This window comes from Colias eurytheme, chromosome 18 (genome assembly GCF_061535395.1).
Source record: "Colias eurytheme isolate Ceu_HAF_F1 chromosome 18, ilColEury1 Martin Lab GWU primary, whole genome shotgun sequence".
In the NCBI taxonomy this organism is placed as follows: domain Eukaryota; kingdom Metazoa; phylum Arthropoda; class Insecta; order Lepidoptera; family Pieridae; genus Colias; species Colias eurytheme.
In genome coordinates, this window is record NC_142997.1 from 8,375,696 (window position 1) to 8,402,024 (window position 26,329).

Here is a 26,329-nt window from a genome sequence, read left to right on the forward strand (position 1 = left end):
TATATCACAATTGGCGACTGTCACACTATGACAAATCAATGTTGCCATATAGGCCCATCTCATTAGCATTTTGGCGCGAAGGTCCTGACATCAGCACAATGCTGGAGAGCCCTTGAACCTCTTAACGAAGCTATTCTGTTGGTTTTCTCACGTGAATTATTGCCAGCGATTTAGGGTTGCCAACTCCGTTTTTATTGAGCACTTGACAGGTTAGCGCTGGATTTAATTCAACGTTTGTTTTATTGTTTACTAGCGGTCCGCCCCGGCTTCGCCCGTGGTACATAATATTTACGTTTTCTCTACATAAGAACCATCCTCGTACTTCAAGGAATATAATAAAAAAAGAATTATCGAAATCGGTTCAGCCGTTCTCGAGTTATGCGCTTACCAACACATTTTGCGATTCATTTTTATATATAAGATATGTATATTTTTTTATTGTGTGAAATATGAAGTGTGTGAATAATGGTGAACATTATTTTAATTTAGATTTGTTTGCTAGTTACTGTAAATATTTTAGCTTAGCTTATCACTACATAGTATAAAACAAAGTCGCTTTCCCTGTCCCTATGTCCCTTTGTATGCTTAAATCTTTGAAACTACGCAACGGATTTTGATGCGGTTTTTTTTAATAGATAGAGTGATTCAAGAAGAAGGTTTATATGTATAATAACATCCATTAAATAGTGGAGAAGTACTGTTATTTTTGAGGTTTCTAATGTGATGTCGTAAATAATTACATTTTTTCCGCTTACATTGCAAACGCAGGCTGAACCCTACGAGTTTTATCAAAATAATGTACTAAGTATTGTACACATTGAAAAGGTCTACAGAAAAGTCCGTGATGGTATATGTCTATCTCTTATGGATAACCCACAATAACTTTTTTTTGTCATTTACTTTTTACGACAAATAATGGCTAATTTTCGAAACGATTTTAACCAATACAGCATTAATCCTTAACCAATTAAGTACCTTGAATACATTGTTCATTTAATATAGATATATATGGCCCTTTACACCGGATGATTTAAGTGAATATTTTCGAAGATATTACAGATTTAAAAATTGCGGGACGTAGCGTTTGCGGCGGTACCGGCCGGCCGCCATTGCACCCGTGCGAAAACCCGGGGCGGGTCGCTAGTTCTTATATAAATAGACATTGCTTTTTTTCAATAATTCTAGGTAATAGGTATTATAATTCTATAAATTTATTCTCAAAGAAGTTGTTATTATTTATGCTAGGTACTGGCTCATTCCCGTTGCTTCGCTTTTGTAGTTTTTAAATTAGACATTCGTCTTATCATAAAAATGTTTAATTCTTATATCTTCAACCTTCCATTTCTGCACAAAATAACGTCTATCTATAGCTATTTTCAAAAGAAAGACCATTACACAATCTATGTAATAAGTAGAAATAACTAATAAATACCAGCCCTAGCCAATAACGGTCATGCCTCTTGAAATCTTAATCCGAGGTAAGCCAGAGGTTGATTGTAACTAAGATCGTATTCGCCGAAGAATGTCCATGAATATTGTATCTGTGGTCAAGGGCTGTTATAATTATTTATTTATTATCTGTGCTTCTGTGACAGCTGTCAAATGAGTTCATTGCCCCTTCAATTATTTAATTGGGGCTTAGTTGCAGCGTTTAAGGTTTTATTACAAAACTTGGTACAAAATTGAGAGAACGAATTGTCTTTGTCAAAATATAAAACTAATAAAAGTGAGTGTGAATCTGATTATAATCGGTGGCGAGTTTTTTTTTAGGATTGAAATCAACGATGATCATGGCATAATTCCGAACAAGAACTATTTTATTCAATACAAACGCATACACACACGCATTCATTAACATAATACCATACATTTAATTTACCATAAGTTCCAATGAGACATGGTAGAGCAAGCAAATGCATTTACAAAATAATGATAAATATATCGAAATATGAAAATGGCAACTATGGAGTTTCTTGCCGGTTCTTCTCCATAGATACTGCTTTCCGAAGCGGTGGTAAATTCTAAAATGTGTAATGACGATTCGAAAGTGCTTCTAAAAGAAGTCTAATTGAATACTTAAATAAATGTTTGAGTTTGAAATTTATTCAAATCTTTCATATTATGTCAAAATCTAATTCATTATTCCCGTAAAATTAGCGTACCGAATGACCTGCCATAAAGACAATACGTCTCCCATAAAATGAAAACGTAATCTCGCAGTAATAAACCTAATTTCATTTCACAAACGTATAGTTCCAAAAAATATACCGTCTGCCAACTACCAGGCATATTATAGTGAGTATAGTAAGTGGATATATACATACGGTTATAAAAATGCAATGTTGTAGGCGGATTTGAAACGATTGTCGGTTTCTGGGTCGTTGTTATATTAAATATTTATTTTTTCCGGAAAATGTTTGCTCGGATAGGTTTGTTGAAATAGTCACATTTGGCACATTGACATACAATGCAGTCTTTACATAAGTTTGTTTTTATAGAGATAATGTTATATTGTTGACTAGCTTACCGCCCGCGGCTTCGCCCGCTTTGTCTAAAACCTAATAAATTATATACTAAAACCTTCCTCTTGAATCACTCTATCTATTAAAAAAACCGGATCAAAAGCTGTTGCGTAGTTTTAAAGATTTAAGCATACAAAGGGACATAGGGACAGAAAAAGCGACTTTGTTTTATAGGTACTATGTAGTGATGATGTGGGTATTGTCCTATTGTTTGAGTTTATACTTTATACTGCGGATTTCTTGTAGGATACTGGGTGAGTATTGTAGTTCTAATAAGGCGTTCTCTCCAATTAGATTAAAATAGAGTAGTGGATCTCAATATAGTTTAATAGTATTATTATAAATTCCTAAGTGTGAAGAGATAGAAGCACTTTTTTAGGTATTTCAAGCGTATTTCAGAATTTATTTCTTGGTTTGTGACAAATTACTGAGAATTGCCTATTCTATAGATACTTAAAATCTCTTGTTTTACATTCCAATGTTTATTTAAAATATATTATAGTTACCTATTTTATATTTTATTAAAATATATTATACCTATTTTATATTTTACTAGCGGTCCGCCCTGGCTTCGCCCGTGGTACATAATATTTACGTTTTCTCCACATAAGAACCATCCTCGTGCTTCAAGGAATATAATAAAAAAAGAATTATCGAAATCGGTTCAGCCGTTCTCGAGTTATGCGCTTACCAACACATTTTGCGATTCATTTTTATATATAAGAAGAAGATATGTGTCGATCAACATTATTTTACGCTATAAAACACGAAAAGTACTACGTTAGTTTTTTCTATAGGTACAAGAGTCACAATTAAACTTTTTAATCGGTTGTTGTGAACCTTGAAACGGTATTTTAACTTATCTTTAAGTACTTATTGACTTATTGATAAGCTGTTAGTTTCCTACTTAAAGCATAAAATATTATGAGTCAACTTTTAAGGTAGCGCAGTAGCAGGTATAAGTTACTAAAATACATCTGCAAAATTCATTCAATGATTTGACATTTTTAACGACCTTTTATTTTAGTGAAAGCACAGCTCTCAATCACGTAGGCGGCTTTTGAGAAATCACGCCTATAGTTTATTTGACCGATTATACAATTAAATTAATTATGTCTGTGAATTTTCAAGCAAATATGTACTACGAAAACAATTTATTCAGAACACTGAAGACAAAAAGAAGATTTGAAAGAATCATAATTTTTTTTGTTAGATAATATTGATAATAGAAATACGAATTAAACATTTTATCGAAAATGTATTACCCCGATAGTTCATAAATAAAACCTAAAAAGTGTAGTTTCGGAATTAAATTCCTCTAACAGGTTGTCTCTTTCAAACTTTGCTCGCTTTGAAACTAGATGGCGTTGCATGTATTGAAATGTTCATTCTATTCGTCATACATGAAAATGTTATTTTGTAATTTTTATTATTTTGTTACAAGACTTCTTCTGTATGCTATAATAATATTTAATTATTATAATATAGTTTGTTTCAGATCTAGCTTGTAATATAAATTTTATACTTGTAGAGTAGGTAAGCTATGCACGGTTTTACAGAATAATTTGTGAGTAATTGTGGTATTCACTATTTAGTTACCTATATATAATAAGTATTGAGTTTGTTTTTAATTATGTAATTTTTATATAATGAGCATACGGTCTATTTCTTCATTTTTTAACCTTATCATAAGCAAAGAAAACAACACAAAGATTATGTTTAATTAGATTACTAATATCAAACGTAACATTGCCAAACATCAATGTTTCCTTTGAAGAAGTACTGAAGTAGTCATAATTTTCACTTATCTATTCCCGAATGTTCGAATTAAGTAAGTACACCGGTATCAAGGTTATTGCCACAGTATAATCCAATAAGCATACGATAATACAATTACTTTATTGTATTAACCGATCTATCCCTTGTGGAACGTATTGATCAGCGTTATAGGTTATAGCTACTGCTTTGTTCAAGGTAATTTTGATAAAACTCATCCTGTTTTGCGATAATTCCTACATACTTAGCTATAAGTAGCGAACTAGTAACTACCTAGTTACCTATAATTTATTTTTGTATGAGAAATAATTTTATTACATAAATAGTTACAATTACCTATACTGTTAAGTAGGTACTTTTGTAGTACTTTTGTGAGAGCTTGCGGTCACGAAACTGTCTCTACATTACCTATGTTCTGTGATAATTGATAATCATAGTAATTAAAATCAGTTTTATATGTATTAATACAAAGTAGGTAATTATATTTGAAATTGGATGTATTATTATTATTACTTTCTTTTATACCTAGATAAAGTTTTGGCAAAAACGATTACATATAATATTATGTACCATTTAAAACGCTCTATAGACATGATCGGCGTATTCTTTAGTTTTCGTTATCAAAAATTTAAGAATTAAAAATTATCCTCTAGTGTCTAGGATAAAAAATATTTTTCATACAAAAATGAAAGTTTTAAATATCTAGCGAAAGCGTTATTGTATATTTTGGTTCAGTGATCTGGACAACGGCCCGTGTATTGTTCAAAATGTATTTCCGACGTATTCATAGCTATCATTCGATGATTTATTTGTTTTCTCTGTTATTTTGTAAAAATAAAACTAGGTATTTTATTCGATATCTAAAGAATATTTTATGTTGTGATTATTTTGGATTTGACGATGGACGAATACGATGTAGAGTTCTGGAATTTCTTATCATTTTTATTACCTACTTAATTTAAATATAATTGCTTTAGAATAAAGTACAGACGATTATTAAATAGACATAATATTATATGTACAATAAAACATTTTCATGTTGGAATACATTTTTGTAATATTAATATTAAGTACCTAGGTATGTTCTGAAACTTTTTAAAACTAAAACTCTCATTTTACCTAGATACTTAACTAAATTATTTGTAACTTTTTGATTTGCATTTTTTATTACAAAAATTCTTAATTAATTGCTAGGTAGGTACCTAATAATTATTTGATAATAACAAGAATATCATAGATGTCTTATTTTTACCTATTATACCGAAATGTTAAGTAGTTGTTATTGTATTATTTACTAACTATGCAAGCATTCAACTTAAGCAATTGTTTTCATTAAGAACTCATCAATGTACACTTTAGAAACAAAAATCGTTTTCTATTTTCTAACTTTATATAAACATCTTTTAACATAATAAAATAAAACTTTTACTAACTTGTCGTATCAATATATTGGAACATCCACAACATGATTATCACCGAACCATTTGAATATCGTTTCACAAGCAACACAATAATGATCACTTCACTTCACAACGCGCGTCTTATTCACGGAGCGTACGGACGTGCACTCGCTTCGGCGGCTAAAAACTGAATGATCCAGTGGGTCGACACTTAGAACATCGTTTTGGTTAGGCTTACATTTGCAAGCAATTTTAAACTTCATTCCATTGATATAGAGTTTAAATTAATTTGTACTTTTTCAAGAGCCTATGTTAAGTTTAGCTTGCCAACATTTAGAAAAAATAAAAATATTTCTAATGTTGGCATCTCCGATGTAATCGTATAATATTAGATTTAATATTTTAGTTTTAGTTATTTATTATTATTTCTTCTTTTTTTTTAAACCTTATTTTTGTACATTTTACTTTTAAGCTAGTACATTAATAAATTATATCTTTCTTTCTTCGATTTCTTGTCAATGGTTAAGACTTAAGCATAGACAACGTCTTGACTCTTGATGATTTGAATTCAAAATGGCGTTTTATTTTATTGTTTGTTTTGGTGGATAGAGTTAAAATTAATTGTTCTTCATCGTAGATTATGTTATTTACTCAGTTAATACTTAATGTACAGTACATTGAATTATCCCAAATACATTGAACTAAGCCTGCTCTTCAAATTTGTAATATTTATGCCAAAAGTGAAAAAAGAAGAAAGTGTTATGTGTAAACAATGGAATCTTGTGTGTAAATAATAATTGTAATTTGTGACTAAATATTTGCAATTTGTACCCAATGACTGTTCTATATGGAAGATAAAACATAATAATTATATAACAATGTATTCTCTAACACATGTTCTAGCTGTAGAATCAATTGGAGAGGAGATATTGTTATAAGTTATAACAAAGAAAACAACGGCTTCAATATTGGTATCGAAATTTATAACGAGATTTTAAAACAGAAATCCCGCAAAATATTTCAAGGAAAAGTATAAAATGTGAATCTAGTTGTATTCACATACTAATCAAGTCGAATTAAGTACTAAATGCCTAAATAAAGATATTCAGTAAAATTCAAATGGAATTATCCATTTTTGCTGTTAATAGTGTTTTAACTTTTAATAGGTATTATATAAAAATGTTATTTAATTAATATTATATTATAATAAACTTATTGATCTACATTGTTGATGTTTTATTTTTAATTTCCTCTAAATTTGATTAGGGATGAGAATTAGTAGGGTTGTACCGAGCATCAAAAATTTTATCGATATCGATAAAAAGTTTTATCGATATTAGCACTCTTAAATAGGCATCACTAGCAACATCAACCATACATCAACTTTTAAATGTTGGCAGCAATGTGGGTCATTTTTGACGTGAACTTCTCATAGGTTGGTATAAAAGATTTCCCATAGCGAATACATGCATATGTGTGCGTGAGCTCGAAATCGAAGTACTGAGTGCCGTCTCTTACCTATATTACTTGCTCTGTGGAATGATCCGAACTACGAGTGTCGACTGTCGAGTATTCTCACTGTGACAGGACGCGATGTGTGATTGGTCGAATGAATTATTCAGGTAGTCATGGTAGAGTTTTTCAACACTATTGTTGGACTTTTTGTATTAGTTTTGAGTTGCTTTATCTATGGCTCATGGGCTATTGGAGTTGTCTGTTAATTTTTTAACTTTGTGTTATTTATGTTAACGTTTACTTATATTTTTTTCTTAGATAGGTGAATTAACAACGGTTTATTGTTTATACCATGTTTGTACCTAATAATGCAAATTATTAATCCCTTATACCTAGCATAGAATATAAAACTTTAAGGCGACCTAATTGTGAACTAATCAATATTCGCAAACGAAATTTCACTAATTTTCAAAATTAAAAAATTGAACATCATCATAAATTAATTAACTTACTATTTACTAAAAATGATGTTAATAAACTAAAAACAAGTGCAATGTATGATACATAAAGACATTTTAAGTTTGAAAAATCAGATGTTTTTGGCGAAGTGACAGTAGTACCCACCTCAACGCTTCGCTTATGAGGCGTGCAACACGCGAATATTTACTACTAAAAGCTGTAAGGTCTCAAGGTGTGAAAGAAGTAATTAAGAAAATGCATATCGCGACGTGATTACTCGGTGCATTTCACTAAATATAACTCTACTAATTATGAAAGTGAGTACATGCGAAGTGTTCCTGCTAATAAATGAACTTTTAAATTAGCAAGTTTATAACGTGAAATGGGATTGCAAGTGTGTTTATTATGTTGCAGTTTGTACATAGTTAGTTTATTTATAAGATAAGATTGTGGATATATACGTTTTAGATAATCTATGGTGGTAAATGTTAAAAATACTCATGTAATGACGATTCGAAAGTGCTACTAAATAGTAGTCTAATTGAATAAATGAATGTTTGAGTTTGAGTTTGAGTTTGAATCTATTATAGTTACCTGATCAGTGACAGTGTAATAATTTTGTACATCTATATAGTTTGTATTATTTTTTAAAAATTGCAGGTTAAGTATAGGTACCTACTTATAATATAGAGTATGTACCGACTACAGAGATGTGTGCACTATACGTTAAATAATTAATGTTATTTTCATTAATTTAAATTGCATGAAACCCAACATTGAATCAGTCTTATGATCGAGTTGTAGCAAAAACTTAAAGGCATTAGTCCAAACTTTTAGTTTCAAGCCACGACCAACAAACATATGAAATCATTCTTATTCGATATTTAACAAAATTTGTGTAGGTACTTTTGACTTATTTATACTCAGATCCTGTTCAAACCTTACATAATGCTATACCAATATTACAAAGTTAAAACATTAAAGGCCACAAATATTTAAATACGATAAACCGTTGGTGGTCGAAAGTAAAAAGTCTTGGCGTAACCCGCCTCGTGCAGTTAGCACAAGAGATCAACTGGTTCTATGTGAAGGGTGTATGCACACTGTGGTATAAAAATGTCTTTAATAATCTCATAGAAAAATAAGCTGTCAAAGCTTATTTTTTATATTTGAAATTGAAGATAGAAGTGAATACTATAAAGTGTTCAACGCGGCTGTAGAAGCTTTCCCTTTTGATAAATATTACATTAATTTAATTAACCTTTGTGATAGAGTGTGTTAGACACAGTGAGATGTCTTTTTCTGTGATTTTTGCCTTGTAATTTATTTTGGATTTAACGTGTAAAATAATAATGTAAATATTTTTTTTAATAATTAAGTTAGTATTAGCAGAGAGGAAATGAATTAAACTTAGAAGTAGAGAAGACTGAATTTTAAAGACTATTGCTATCAAACCTGAAATAAAAATGTAAAAGTTTACTCAGTTCACTTTTATGATTTTTGAAAGACAATAATTAAAGTTGTCTTCTACAAAGACAAGAAGAAAGTTTTCTTTTCAATGGTAGAAGCTTCTTATAGCCCAGTGAAATAAGGTAAAAAAGGGGTCAACCTCGGAATGAAAGATAATAAGCTGGAAATTGGTAAAAACCTTTGTTTTGTTACCCTAAATATTGTCTCAAAAGTCACAAATGCTATCGTGTCCGCGTCTTAAGATATTGAAGGTCAAAGGTCACAAAAAACGATTTTTCGCGAATATCTCGGTTCCTATTGCTTAAATGATATTTTCACCTATTATGAAAGCAGTAGAGTATAAAATTCTCTACAACTTTTGTCTAAACTTTTTTTTTATACGATCAACCGTTTTTGAGGTAGAGCGCGAAGAGTGCGCAGCGTACAGTCATATATGAGCTAATGCACTAATGCAGGGTCAAGCGTGAGTTACGGTTATCAGTACGTTGTATAAAGTCAATTATTGACAAAAAAATTATAATTATTAAGCAATGCCCATTATTTCTGTACTTATTCTTAATTATTTATATTTAAAATAAAACGACATTAACAAAACTACACGCAATTCATCAAATTAACAAAACTAAATAAACCTGTACAATTGTCAACACTTCCACCAACAAGTGTAGCAGCCCGTCAACATATCAATCGTGTCTACTACCAGATTCAAACGTGGCTAGGGAAGAACTTAGAACCTCAAGAATGGGGCTGGAAGCTTGAAAATGAAATCCTGGAGCCCATATCAACGTTATTACCTCCAGCACCAGCCGAACTACAAAACACAATATTTTGCAATTGCAAAAATGGTTGTGGTTCCCGCTGTGGATGCAGAAAATCAGGGCTACTATGTTCTTTAGCTTGTGGCCAGTGCAATGGACAAGCTTGCCTCAACGCTCCACTATATCCAAGTAATCCCGATGAAGAAAGCACATACGATCCTGAAATTCTAGAAGGTTTGGAAATGAATATGACCGATAATGAGGATGATGACAATGAATTGAATATTTTAGCCCGACAACAAGAAGAAGACCACGAAGAAGAAGATAACTAGCTTCCATTCGCAATTTCATTCGATTCACAAATTATTTTAATACTTAAACTCACATTTTAATAAATGTATAACATTTAATGATAAATAAAGGTATATCTAAAATATATTTCCTTACCGTCTTTTTATTTTAAAATATAACTAAAATAGATAATCCAGAATTAATAATATACTATAGTTGAATAATTAAATATAAATAATTAAGAATAAGTATAGAAATAATGGGCATTTCTTAATAATTATAATTTTTTTGGTCAATAATTGACTTTATACAACGTACTGATAACCGTAACTCACGCTTGACCCTGCATTAGTGCATTAGCTCATATATGACTGTACGCTGCGCACTCTTCGCGCTCTACCTCAAAAACGGTTGATCGTATAAAAAAAAAGTTTAGACAAAAGTTGTAGAGAATTTTATACTCTACTACTTTCATAATAGGTGAAAATATCATTTAAGCAATAGGAACCGAGATATTCGCGAAAAATCGTTTTTTGTGACCTTTGACCTTCAATATCTTAAGACGCGGACACGATAGCATTTGTGACTTTTGAGACAATATTTAGGGTAACAAAACAAAGGTTTTTACCAATTTCCAGCTTATTATCTTTCATTCCGAGGTGAAACCCCTAATATGACTGGGCTATTAGCTTTTCTCAAACCACAGTGCGCATACACCCCACTATAAAGCAAAGGCGACGCCGACGCCATTAGCCGAGCGGCTAACACAAGAACAAACAAGAGAACACGCCTGACTAAAACTACGGATAGCGTTTGACCATCCACAGAGTAGCTGTAACCAGAGATTGAACTTGAGATAAAAAATATTGTATTATCCGCTCATATGCTTGAGAAAAAAAAAATGACCCCTTACTTAGCTACGCGCAACCACAGTTGCAAAAACACGATCGAGAATCTTGTTTCGCGCAACTGTGGTTGCAAAGCGACTTTCTTATTTCAATTGATTATAAACTCTATTTCATACTCTCAGAGTCTAATTTTTACGTATTTAAACCAAAGACAACTAATTGATTCGTCTATTTCTACCCAGTACTACCAACCTTTCAAACAGAATTTTGGGAATATCTTAGTTTGTATCTTACGTGTCTTACAAGGCAGTGTTAAAATATGCCATAATTGTTGTATTTTATTGATTTCTACTCTTGTTTACTTACCAGATTATTCTCTAACATGTGTTTTATTGTTATAAAGTAATATTTTAGTGACCGTTGTAATAAATATGTAATAAAGACGACTTTAAAAGTTAGTAGACTTTAGAGGATTTCATAACTTTTTAAGGTATACGGTAATCATATATTGTAAAAATAACACAGTTTTGTATAGTATTATTACAATAGCAATCGATTACAGTCAATATATTTGAAGTACTCCTCTCGCGGAAGTCATAAATTAAGTTTTAATAGCGGTGCGTCGAACGCGCGGCGCACGTTCCAGAGCACTAGCAAAGTAGGCTACCTTTATTTTTTTTGCAAGCTATTTAGCGTATTTTATTTTTGCAACTGTGGTTGCGCAAAGCATATGAGCGGTTATAAGGCTGTAGTGGCAATTGTGTGCAGTTTTCTCTGAGATGAAGAGTAGCCTATGATTTTTCAACTCTCCAATGCTATAAAAGTTAACGGGACGATTAAAAAACATAATATCTAAGTTCATAAATAAAAACACAATGGCTACATTTCACTTGGGATTTTCATCCTATTCGAAACAAAGAATATTTATAGGTACCTACAGAGGCAGATTGCACTGCCACTAATTCAATGTTTCAGGTTAAATTTCTTATTTTACCAAATAATCTAACACTTTATCAAATAAATATCCGTCAAACAACACATGTACCTTATTAATTTTCGTGAAATCCCATATAAAACACGTGTTCGTTACTCTGCGCGGGCATCGAAGTGACGTACCCATATGTCAACATTCATCACACTAGGGACCCGCTAATATGTAAACATGGTCTCAATAAGCTTCCATATTTGCAAAGGTTAGTTATACATGAGAGGCGAAAATTAAATATTACTTAACTTGGCAAATAGAGGTTTACTATGCGTTGTTTACAATTTTGTGATGAGCTTGGTACAGAAATGAAAAATACGTGTTGCACTTGAGGACTACCGCGGTAAAGCTATAGCTACTGCATAGCATCGCATCGCTGTGCCGGAGTGAGGGGTGTTAGGTTTTTTCGTTACGGAATTTTTACATTCGGTCGCCGCGCTCAGTCTGAGATAAAAGCTATGCAATAGCTTAACATCTCGGAACCGAGAATCGCTTTCATTCACTTCGTTTACAATATTCTATTGGAATTCCATACGTAGATGATAATGAAATTAGCGGTTCCTACAATATACTGTGTACATACGATTAGGGATAATACATATTTACAAAAAAGCAAAGTATTCCCATGCTACCAAAATTATTGTTATTTTTTTAATTATTCGAGTCATGCCCCTATAGTTATCAAATTATTACTTTTAGTTATAACTTTTTAAACTTCGTTACTGCAATATAATTCGGTCATCATTCACTCCTATCAAAATAGCTCTTCAAATCTATACTAATATTATAAAGCTGAAGAGTTTGTTTGTTTGTTTGAACGCGCTAATCTCAGGAACTACTGGTCCCGTTAGAAAAATTATTTCGGTGTTAGATATCCCATTTATCGAGGAAGGCTATAGGCTATATATCATCATGCTACGACCAACATAGGAGCGGAGAAATGCGGGTGAACCCGCGGGGGACAGTTAGTTATAGATAAAACTTCAATCCCGTAAACCAGTCCAATGTAACATTACATCCAAACAATAATATCGTCAAGGGAGCAACGAAAACAAATTTTACAACCTAATTCCCATCTGGATGTAGGTTAAACTACCGTTCCAGTTTCAGACATATCATTTGCCAAACGACACTGCCAAGACAGAAGTCCATCCGTTATCAATAGTTCTTTAACTATGGTGTCTTGGCAACACTGGCACAGTGGAGTCAAGAGCCAAATGCCATGCCATCTTGAATACCTGGTGATATTCGTGAGAATGAAACAAAATGATATTTGATTGAGTGTTTTGCGAAGAATTTTAAGGCTAATTTGTACTGCACAGTTAAGTTGATAATAATTCAGTTTTACTGATAAATCGATCGCAACTTATACGATGATAATTTAATATAAGAGAGTAACTAACTTTCACTAAACAAAATGCAGATTAAGGGCCGATTTTTCAATGCCCAGATAAACAGCTAGATAGACTTTATTCTTCAGTTAACAAAATATTCAATTTTTCAATAGACGAATAGGACTTATCTATCGAATAACTACGTTATTTGAGGAATAAATCTATTTGCCGCTCCAACGGCCAGATAGCGCGCTATTCGACTGTTAGGCGTTTGAGTTGACAACTGACGCGTCAAATTTGAGATATTTTCGTATGTCATAACATAGAGCGTAGAATTATTAACAATTAAACCTCTTTCTATATAATTATTATCAATTAAAATCATATTCAAATTGATGTTTTTGATAGTACTGATGACCATGCCATTGAAAATTTGCCGAACGCTGCCTTTAAGTAAGTCGTTTCCATCGTAAAATATATAAATTGAAACACAAATTTAACCAAACTCTTTACTCGAATCAAAACAACAATCAACAATCATAGAAGACAAGTGCACTCCTGACGTGAGTCATAATGACGGTTGTTGACAAATTGCAAGATTTGACTCTATCCCGCTCTAACCTGACTAATTTAATATGTTTGTTTCGCCACTCCGAGAGCAGTGCTGCCAATATGGAAATATTTGGTCAGATAGTTATTCATCAAATAAATCACGATTGAAAAATAGGCGAGCCGTAATGAGTTAGATAAATAATTGAATAAATCTATTCGACGGGTAGTTATTAGACTGTTTATCTCGCGATTGAAAAATCGGCCCTAAAAGGCATAAATAGCTAAACAATTAAACATACTTGATGCTTTTTCACCACCTATTAAAAAAAATACGTGAGGCACTCGGGGACTGCTGCGGTAAAGCTATTGCATGCTATGACTTCAAGCCACACCTCCGAGCCCGTCGGAGTGGGGAGCGTGAGGTTTTTCGTTACTAAATTTCTGGATTCGGTCCCCGCGCTCAAGGCCCGCGATAGAAGCTATGCAATAGCTTAAAATATTTTCATCATCAAAATATCAAACAATACCTCACAATACCTAATATCTAGCTCATCTAATTCCAATAATAATAATAATAATAATAAAAAGCCTTTATTTGTTCCTTTTCTTACATCTAATTACATATTATTTTTTTGTTAGTATTGTTAGTATTTACATTATTCTTATTTCTATTACAATTCTATTTTTAAATATTAAATGAAGTGTTAGTAAATAATAAAACAGTATGCAATTAAATATATTATAAAGGACCGCTTTTTGCGGTAAAAGCCTCCTCCAATTTTTTCCACTCATCTCTGTTTTTGGCTACTCTTGTCCATAGGGCACCTGCGTGGTTTTTCAAATCATCACTCCATCTTGCAATTGGTCTCCCTCTTTTCCGCTTTTTATAATAAGGTGTCCAATTAATAACTGTGTGTGACCATCTGTCATCTCTCAATCTGCACAGGTGACCTGCCCACTTCCACTTCATTTTACAGACATACCTTGCTACATCTCGAGCATTCGTTCTTTTTCTTATAACAGTATGTCTTATTCTATCTCTCAGTTTGATATTCATAAAGCTTCGTTCCATACCTCTTTGACAGATGCTAATTCTATTCACATGTTTTTTTGTTAGAGTCCATGTTTGGCATGCATATGTGAGACATGGTGTTAGACATATATCCATCGCTTTGGCTTTTAATGGGATTGGTAACTGACCTTTGAAAATTTCTTTCATAGCCCAATATTTGTTCCATGTTTGTTTGACTCTTCTTTCAATTTCTTTTTCGTTGCATAATTTAAATGAGATGAGATGTCCAAGATAGATATAGTCTTCAACATACTCAATGGGAGATTCATTCAATGTGACAAGTAGTTGGGAGCTGTTAGTTATAATTTTTGTTTTTTCCTCATTTATATTCAAGCCAGCTATTTTGCTATATTTATTGAGTGACTCTATCATTATTTGTAATTCCTTAACATTTTCTGACAACAAAACTATATCATCTGCAAATCTGAGATGTGATAAATATCTTCCATTGATTTTGAGACCATATGACTCCCAGTTTAGTTGGCTGAAGATATATTCCAGTACTGATATAAAGATTTTCGCTGAAAGTGGATCTCCTTGTTTGACACCTCGGTTAATCTTAAATGTTGGTCCCTGAATGTCTAGTTTTACTCTCGCATAGCTGTTTTCATATATAGTTTTTATTATTGATATATATGTCTCATTGACACCTTGAGATTTTAATGCTTGCCATATAGCACTATGTAAAATAGAGTCAAATGCCTTTGCATAGTCAATAAAGCATATGTATAAGGGTTTATTGTATTCGTTATATTTTTCTATTAACTGTTTTACAGTATGTATATGGTCAATTGTAGACATTCCTTTCATAAAGCCCGCTTGTTCAATTGGTTGCTTGTCATCTAAGATATATGACAGTCTTCTTAGTAGAGTTGAGGTAAATACTTTATATATGCATGGAATTAAGCTAATCGGTCTGTAATTACTTATAAATTTTGGATCTCCTTTTTTGTACAATAGTATTATATCCGAGCATAGCCATTGTTTTGGGAGCTTTATTTCTTTTAATACGAGGTTAAATAAATGTGTCAGAGGTTTTATTATATGAGATTTGCTCGCAATGATCATCTCGTTTGTTATACCATCGGGGCCGGGACTTTTCCCTGTCTTGAGATTTTTAATAGAATGCTCTACTTCACATTCCAAGAAGGGTGGGACATCTTCAAACTGTTCATTATTATGTGTGCTGATGGTCTTAAAATTTTTAAACACGTTACTTTGCTCTTGATTAATATCGTTGTATAGGTTTTTGTAAAACGTTGTGGCAATATCCAGTAATTGTTTTCTGTGTGTGGTAACAGAGCCTGTAGGAGTGGTCAGATGTGTCATTAATTGTTTTGTTTTCTCTAAAACCTTGTTTGCTTTTTTTATGCCACCTGTTTGTTTTAAATGATTTTCAAATATTTGTAATCGATAATTTTTTAAATTCTCCTTTATTTTTTTATTAATTGTTCTATATAGATATGTTAGTTTATATTTTTCTTCACGAGTTTTATTAGTTTTATTTCTTAATATATGTTTCTGTTGTTTTAACTTAATGATCTCCTCAGTAATTATATGACATTTTCGTGTAGTTTTAGAATTTACGCTTGGTTTTTTCAAACATTGAAGCATGTTTTTTTCGATATCGTCGTAGAGGTGCTGTACCGTATCATATTCTTGCAGACATAGTTTAAATGGGCTTTTTAATGTATCATATTCAATATGTTTTGTTGTAGATTGCGAATAGCGTGAACGCGATATTTTTCTTGATTTGGTACATAGGGTCATTCTTACCATGCGGTGGTCACTCGGGTGTATAACTCGACTTAATACACTCAAATCGCTCACATTTTTGTGTATATTAGTAATAATAAAGTCGATTTCATTTTTTACTTTATTATTGGGTGCCATCCATGTCCATTTTAAACTATTCGGTTTTTTATAGATTGTATTTAATATTTTAAATTTATATTGAAAACAAAAATCTATTAGACGTTGGCCTCTACTATTCCTTGTGCCATAGCCATATATACCTCTAACCATTTCCTCGTTATCTTCTGTTTGTCCAATTTTTGCGTTAAAATCGCCCATAATTATAACTTTCTTGCTACATTGAGATATTGCGTTTTCTAAGTCAGTATAAAAAGTTTGGAGCTCTTCTTCACTTGAGTTTTCCGTAGGCGCGTACACTTGTATGATAGTATATAAGGTAGATAATATTTTAATTTGCAGTAATGCTATTCTATCAGATATCCCAATGGAGTTTATAGTTTCTAAGTAACTTTGTTTTTTAACTAGGAATCCTACTCCTCTTTCGCCTTTTGTTTTTCCGTAGTAATATAATATGTAGCGACCTCTATTTTCAATTTTAAATCCGTTTCTTCTTACTTCCGAAATACCAATTATATCCCATTTTATTGGTGACAATGCATACTCTAACTCTAAGAGCCTGACTTCACTTGCTAAGGAACGTACGTTAAACGTGGATATGTATATATTTCAATAGAATCTAATTCCAATAGAACAAATAAACACTTATTCCAATTTAACTTTGCCAATTTTTGACATCGATTCCATTTATTTTGCGAAACATCATGAATTGATATTATCTTTTCATTGTTTGATGAAATATAAATATTGAATTTAGATTTTTGGGTTACACTTTGTTTATTTGAGTACTCAGAATTGTATTTGAAAAGGTTTTGTAAAATGTACACATAATTTTAATATATTCTAATGGCCTGTTAGATTATTAATAATTGTATCTTTAGATTCATGTTACAATGTTTCTTGTTACAAAAATAATAATTTATGAACGCATTTTTAAGTGAAATTTGCCTTTATTTGTTCCCTTACACATAAATATTAGGTAACACTAAGCTTTATGCTTTATTTCGTTTTTTATCTATTTTATTAACCTAACATAACCCCTTTTTTGTCACAGTCGGTTAAAAACAATTCAGATAGGTATACAGAGAGGTCTTAATCATGATTCTCTTATTTTAATTTTAATCTTAGCATTTAGCCAAATTTCTTATTACACTTCAATACAACGTTACCACAAAAAATCTTAAAATTCCAAAAAATCTACCAATATATTCAAATAAACAAAAATAAATTAAACAATACACACACACCGCGACAGGCAACTCAATTACAATAGAAGTCAAGAAAAGGCGGGCCACTCACGAGCGCACGACTTAAAACTGAAGTCTTAATTAACTCAAGCGACGTCAATTTAGAAGGAATCCTGAACGTACGTACGTCAATTTACATATTATATGTTTGTTTTGATTCGTTTGTAGGCAATATTTTACGAACAGGTATAAACTATGTACATAGAGTATATGATCGCGTAGTCGTAGTTTTATTTCTAATGTTCTTTGTTTATTGAAGTGAAACTTCTTTATCGGGGTTGGAAAAAAATTTAGTATAACATTTTTTCGTTACGCGTGACACTTTTCCGTTACGCACCATCTTTTTCTTATCCCTACCACGCGTGATTCGACGTATTTCTGTAAAGTTGTATATAGTTAATTATTTTTTGAAAAATAAGGTCATAAAGAAGTTTCACTTCTTACGTGTGTACACTAGTACACGCACACGTTTTTTTTATAATATCATTAATAATATCAGATATGTAGAGCCTATCAGTTAGTTGTAATTACCAAAAATACTAGAAACCAATTAAATAATTTAGTTAGGTACTTCGGGTTTGTTTATATTTGGTTTGGTCATTGTGTATATTAATCATAGAGAAGACACATCCTGTGTAATCATAACGCTTTTTGAAATTTTTATTATAATTAATTTATTTTAAGTTATAAACAATTAGATTAATTCAAATTATTTCTTTCATTCAAGTAAATAAAATCCGTATCTTTAACTGTATCGACATTATAACTGCATTTGTTCCATTAATTACATAAGGCCAAGTGATCATAATATTCTCTTGCCCTGATTACTGACGCTTTATTGAAGCAATTGAACCAAAGGGTCGACTGGTAACAACATAATACTATGTGTAATTGATCCTTTATGATATTGTAAAGGTGTTTCAAGTATTTTTTATGAATAATTTGAGGGACAAATCACCGAATAGCTAATTTGATGATATTGGTATCAATCAAGGGAAATGGTTTGAGCACCGAGAAAACTATTAAAAGTCTTCTTAATTAATATTTAACTAACGCAATCATAACATGCACTATGCAAATAACTCAACTGAAAGGACTAAACGTTTTGATTACATTTGAATTTGATCTCAATTTTAATCAAAATTTCAAAGAAAACGCGCACTAAAGAGTCATTATAGAATGTCTGGTTTCTTCACATGAAAAGGTTCTTAAGCAAGATGCTGCACCTCTATAACTGCAGGCACGTGTTTGAATTTGAATTTGAATTTGATTTCCGTGCATATTATTGTAATTAAAATAGGAACACGTTTAGAAGTTCGGTAACTAGAATTCGAAATTATGCATAACGAATATCTGCTGGAAATTCTAATTTAGTTCTCGATTGCTATAACTTTGTATTGATGTTCTTGAATTAATCTTTTGGGTGAAATTCTGTTTGATAAACTGTTTTATTAATTACGTTTCGTATTCGGTGTCCTTTTTTGCTAGTTAAAGATACGCAGAATTAAATAATGTCTTGTCTTTCGGCATTTAAATTGCTTTCCATCAGTTTTTATGCGTTATTAAATACTAGCTTACCGCCCGCGGCTTCGCCCGCTTTGTCTAAAACCTAATAAATTATATACTAAAACCTTCCTCTTGAATCACTCTATCTAATAAAAAAAACCGCATCAAAATCCGTTGCGTAGTTTTAAAGATTTAAGCATACAAAGGGACATAGGGACAGAGAAAGCGAAAGCTTTGTTTTATACTATGTAGTGATTATAAGTCCTTGTCTAACTTTTAAAATAGCCTTAGCATTCCTCAAAATAACAATACCAACAATGAACCAAAGTTATCGCGAAGTTTTTTTACAGTCTTAAGTTATTTAATAGTCTTTATTAAGTCTAAAAAACTCCTAATAGAATCGTCTAAATTGTCCTAACATTTTGCAAGATTACCCCGAAAGAATAGACTAATATTTTTTTTTAATTCTGTTCTCTAAGACCTTTTGATTCTGTCCAAAAGGGTCTCATATTACACCATACGCTACCCATACATTTAAATTTCACCTATAACTTTAAACAATAAAAATATATTCCCAAGTCCTGTCTATACCTTCTTAGATCTCTCGCATAGACAGATCGCACGGGGAGTCTAAACAAGACTATAAGCGACATGTCGGTTTTTTAGCCTTGCCTGGATGTCTTCATCTAAAGTCTAGATGTAAGACGTACTAATGATCTAGAAATAACTGCTGGATGTAGTTTATTGCCAACGGAAATTCTTAGTGTGTGAAATAAGTTCGTTTGAAGGATAGCGTGTGTTTGTATGTTGGTTTATTTGTTTGTTATTTCTACAGAATTTAAAGTGGTTTAATTTTATGTTTAATTTATAGCATTAAATTGAGAGGCTTTATAAATGACATTTGTTTTAATGTAAACTCAGAGGTTTTATGGGGATATTTGGGCAGAATTTAAAAAAATACAGAATATGTTAAATTTAGTTTGTCATAATATTTATAATTAAATTGTAATTCTTAAATTTTGTTTTTAAGTACAAAATATTTAAAGGCTTTGAATTTTAAATATCATGTAATGTAATTAAAAATTGATTCCGAACTTTTTTATTCGAAACATTCCTGAGGGGACCGTGCCTTAAAAGTTTCTTTTAAATTGCCCTTCCTTGCATTAATTTAAGCCAAGAATAATTTTTAAGAATTATAAAATTTACTTACCAGCTTTGGTATTTTTATTAGCATTCAATAAGTAGAAAAATTATCTCCTACTTATTAAATTTTCTATGTACCACTTAAAACCAAAACGACTTAACTGATTTTGATAAGATAAGGAGGTATATGGTTAAATTAATCGTCTTCCATTGTTTTATATCTCCAAAATTGTGATACAATTAACGAATAATCAAAACCTCTACCTATTCTACCACATTTAACATAATCAAATGCACGCATTAACAAGACAGGATGAAAACAAAAGATGGCTCCGATATTTATAGTCAGCGAGTGAAAATGTAGCTCCGGGCTATATTTTAACTTCACTTGTTAATTTATTGCAGTTCATACAATGATACAACATAAGTTAATTGGATGTTGCATTTAATTCGCGTAATTGCTACTGGTTCAACCCACTTGCAAATCGATTGGTAGGTAGGGTCATTGCGCCAGTTCGCGTCCACTTAGTGCAGTTGGAAAGTTTGAAGGAGAAAATAAAAATGTTCCAGAACAAATTTCAACGCAAAATTTATGTAACGTGTTCATTACATAGTCTATTTTAAGATTTACTTTCAATTGTGTTGGAAATATCATGTGGTTTTTATTTATCTAGACAAATAGCAGAATTAGGCGTTTTACCCAGTTCGCGTCCAAAAATTCCAGTTTGCGTCCACCTGTGGACCAGTTCGCGTCCACCAGCTTAGAAAAGGAATAAAGAGTGTATTTGGTGATTTCTTATCAGATAAAGGCAAATAAAAATTAGATTTTAATAAATTATTTATTTACGAATTTAGTTATTTAACAAAAACCGGTCAAATGTGAGTGAGACTCGCACACCGAGGGTTCCGTATTAACCTGTTTTTTTTTTCATATGTTTTAACTGCAAATGATTATTTTTTCAATGTTTCCCTTATTTGTGCTATAAGACGTTGCTTCGTACCAAACTTCAAGTGTCTGTGTTCACGTAAAGTACCCTGTAGGTTTTGATTCCCTTGCGAATGTCTAAATTTGCGAAAATTTGCAGCATAAACGGCTGTATCTTTTGATTACTTTGGCTTATAAGTTTGATTTTTTCACTGCTTCAAGGGACCGTAGACTTGAGTATTCAATATAAATTTCAGCTTTATACCTCCACGCGTTACTGAGAAAAAGACAGAAAGACAGACCGGCAGACGGACATACAGACGGACGGATATCAAAGTGATCCTACAAGGATTCCGGTTTTTCCTTTTGAGGTTCGGAACCCTAAAATCAACATTCACTGTAAGGAAACTGGAAAAACTTATTTATATTTATCTTCTCATTATTATTAGAACTAAAAATTAACATAAAACAAAGTTACGTTATGTAAATAAATAATAATCAGTTCTATTAAGATTACCTACCTACCCTATGTTTTAGTTTCTATTAAATTTCTTTTTTGTTTATACTATTATTTTCTTAAGCACAGTCTTTTTGACTCTCATTCTCAAAGATACAAGTCTCATTCTTAGAATACCCATTTTAAAATGAAAAAATAGCATAAAAATTTGCTAATTTGAATGAAAATTTAAATTATCAACTTGTAGTCTTAGTCAAAAATTTACAATCTATTTTAAATACATATTTTAACAAACAATTCATTGCTACGTAATGAAAAACAATGTGGACGCAATATGTTCTATTGTTATGCACTATAGGTATAGTTTGCGCCCACCGTGGACGCAAAATGGAAGTTGTACAAATTCGGTGTAGTAATTCGCGTCCACCTTATTTTAGCTATTAATTGTAAAAGATATAAGCTGATTTATAATCCATACTATTCCATGTTTTGTTAGCAAAGTAAAGAAACAGTTACATATTCAAAAATTCACATTTAACAATAAGATACTTACCGTCGAACGCGACGCTGCGCACTATTTTTTTCTCAAAATCCCGCGCGTTTTAGCTCTCTCGTTTAATAGCCAAAATTAAATATTTTTTTTTAAATAGGATAGGCGGTGCGCAGGGTTTTTTTGAATATGTGTGCATGTCTCTTATACATTGAGGTATTATCGGAAATTTTTCTTAGTACAATTTTACTTAAAGTATACTTATTTTCGTGAATTTTCTAAAAGATATCCGCAAAATGGACGCGAATAGGCATGTGGACGCGAACAGGCGCAATGACCCTATTACGTTTTTCTGTATTACGTATAGTTTGTGGTATTACTAGGGATATGCCTTGTAATGGTTAACTTTAATAAACATGGCGTCCGATTGAAAAGGTTTTAATGCATTGATGAGTTATCTTTTAATTTTTAGAGCATGTGTGTTTTATATTTAAAACAGTGATATTTAAACAAGTACGATATCCTGTTTCGAATATTTCACAAGGTAAGGTGCAATCTAATGTAATTTCGCCTTTAAAAAAGCCAATTAATAAACCGTTTTTCAGATGAAATAATTATTAGAATTGTAAATTCTAATTATATTTAAAAAATACAAAAGAAAAAAACAAAATGCAAAACTCAAGCATACACAGCAGTCACATAACCACCAAAAAATCCAACTACCAAAAATCGTATCACAAAAGGTACAACAATTTTACATAAACACGGCTATACATACTAAAACACGGCAATACAGTTACACACCCACACAGCTATAAATCAACACTACCCTACATTTATTGTCGCATAATTCACTTACATTTATTGTAACTATTCTCTCTTTGATATTCTGAATATATGACAGCACTTGACAATCGCTTTGTAGCGTCATTAATGAATAAGTAATAAAGAATGAATAAGGAATAAATGTAATGTGGGTTTATTGTTAGTTTCCGTAAACAATCATTTTTAGAACCGTTTCTAATGTTATTTAGAAACTATTTTTAGTACATACATGAGTAGGTTTTTGGTAGGTAATTATTATACCCATGGCCCTGTCGTTGATGCGGCTTGACGGAACACAGTGGGGTTTTGGTCGGTAGAAATCCGACATAACCCACGGCCTCTTCCCCGGTGGCCGTGGGTATCTATGAAAGATTTCCCCACTTACAAAAAAAAAAGGTTTTTGTTAATCATAATCGACATAATATTATACAAATATGGTAATAATCTATGAACCGCCAACGTTTCTTACGTTTTTGTTAAGGCACAAGGACACGAAAACACGAGAAGGGGGCGATAGGACAGAACAACGTCTGACGGGTAGTAATTTAATAAATTCATTAAATTATTAGGTTACAATGTTAGAAAACAAGAGAAAAGTAGTTGCTTTGAAATAGAAAAAATGACAGTTACGACTGTTACGAAGTTACGAAGAAGAGAAAAAACGCTCTATTTTCTACAATTTTATCAAAACCCTATGTTAGAATGGAAGAGAAATTCCTTTTGGAATAGAAGAAATGATATCTACGACTGTAGAGACAAGAAAAAGCACTGTAATTTCCAGAAATGTTTCAATTATTAACTTATTTAAAGACAATTTATAATACCACTAACAAAACCACTTCACAATAACACCAATGTAACTCTAACGTTATTTAACAGATCACAAGTATCATAAGTAAATTTAATAATACATCATTAGTTAGTGAAATCTCTCACAAACAATAAAATGATATTATTTTAATGACAGCTCTAATTAGCGTCGCGTCAAAGACATGTAATTGAACCGGCATACAAGTATATACAGAACAGAATAATTTAACACAGACGCTATCAAAGGGGACTTGGCTAATTTAATGTATATCGTACAAATTTTAATTAATTCCTCCTTGTTTGTTACTCTGTGTAGGCCCGTGTTCACGTGGGAATCGTGAAACTGCGACTGTGACGTCATATTGTTTTTAGTTTAGACTTTAGTCGACTCGTTGAATTGATTTGATCTTTTTTAATAGTTCAAAGTATGGCCGCATTATTTTTTTTAAAGTATCAAAAACATCTAAACTGCAAGCTATTGTAGTTAGTTGTCCGTATTATTGTTTAATACTTAGAATGATTAAATTTTTAAGTTGTTATCTATATTAAATTCTATTCAAAAACTGGCAATATCGATTTAAAACATTGCTTTTTTAGTACTTACCTACAAACCATTTGTTTTACTAAACATTATTTATTTCTACCCTTAATTAATAATTACTACACAAAGGTTCATTACATTCAAACAAACAAACAAACAAATTCAACTATTTATGAAACAAACGCCAAAACGTTTTAGAGCCGATTTTTCAATTCTTGGTTAAAATGTATCCGTCCTATAAAGTATTACACGAACATATATTAAAATGTCACCTGTAAACTGTCAAATACGGACAATTACAATACATTTTTGAAATGTTTAATACGTTATTCGATGAATAAGTTTTAACCAAAGGATTGAAAAATCAGCCCTTAGTCGTAACAAGCGCACGTCTTTATGACAATACCTTTAGAGTAATACTGAAATATTTTCTATGAAAAGCTGGTTTTAGTGGAGGTTGTTTTCAAGTCGAACGGAGTCGCTAATGGCACTTTACAATTAAATCTTAATGCATTTTAGCGCGGCAGCCTGCCACTACTCATTTTCGTCGGATATTTAACAAGATTAGTATTTAACAAGATATTATATAGTAGTAACATTGTAGGGATAAATGCTTTACCTGCTTTTGCAGGTGAAGTTAGGATGTTGTTTTTACTTTTTACATATTGTTGTAGAAGAAAAATTAAATAACTTACAGCGATTCTTACTCACGTTATTGTAATTATTAGATAATTATAAGTAACGGTTGATATGCGTATTTTATAACTATTTATAAAAATTGTATTTATAAATTGACAAACGAAATAATTTTGTATCTATGTAATGAAAATATATTCATTATAATAAATAGGAGCAGTAAATATGAATATTATAATATTTTAATGTGTAGATATAATATTATTGCAAAATGATAAACTCATTTTAGCAAAACACAAAAATATGGTTTTCCCAAAGTTCTTATTAACATCACAAAAACAGAAAGTTATAGCAGAAGTTAATATCGCACCATATGTTAGTGTAAAAAATACCCCCGCGTACGGATAGTGTAAATTATTTGAGTGTAATTAATTTTTCAAACTTTTAACGCAACTTCGTCCGCTATGAAATTCGTGGTAAAGAATTTTAGGGTTCTCTTATGTGGGGAAGCGTGGTAATATTTTTAATGATTGCATAGTTGTGTGAAGAATTTTTATATGGTACATTTTAATAGTATTACGTAATTTGTGAACATAGTCTTTTAGTTCAAGGAATAAAAATACTGTGACCGTAATGACCTCTTATTCCTATTCGGTTTTCGCCGTGAACTGAACAGACTGGCAAATTCATAGTAGTTATTGCGATCATTTGCCAGTCAGCTCAATTCACGCCCTAGTCTGTCTGGAAATAAGAAGTCATAATATGGCCCCATAGAGTTCAACAAAAAATCAAGTTGATCAAAATTTTTATTTGCTATGGTTACAAAGATGTGTTCATATTTGTGCTTACATAGAACGTTGTAATAGTTCACTACTTTGTAAGTTCACCAAATATTCTATACTTAGTAATTTTTATAGAAATTTTGCTGAATGTACACAGTGAGGTCATCATTTTA

At 31.5% G+C, this 26,329-nt stretch overlaps 1 protein-coding gene across 3 annotated transcripts in view; it reads right to left on the bottom strand.

The window, feature by feature from the left end:
• Positions 1-26,329, bottom strand: part of pxb (putative Hedgehog signaling attenuator pxb) — a 198,518-nt gene that overhangs the window by 44,333 nt on the left and 127,856 nt on the right. Inside the window, exon 1 of one of the 3 annotated variants that reach the window (XM_090112424.1) lies at positions 5,732-5,871. The exons of the other annotated variants lie outside the window; for them this stretch is intronic. The gene's annotated coding sequence lies outside the window, so the exon portion shown is untranslated. Of the gene's footprint in view, positions 1-5,731; positions 5,872-26,329 lie in introns of those variants that run through there. 3 annotated transcript variants of the gene reach the window in all.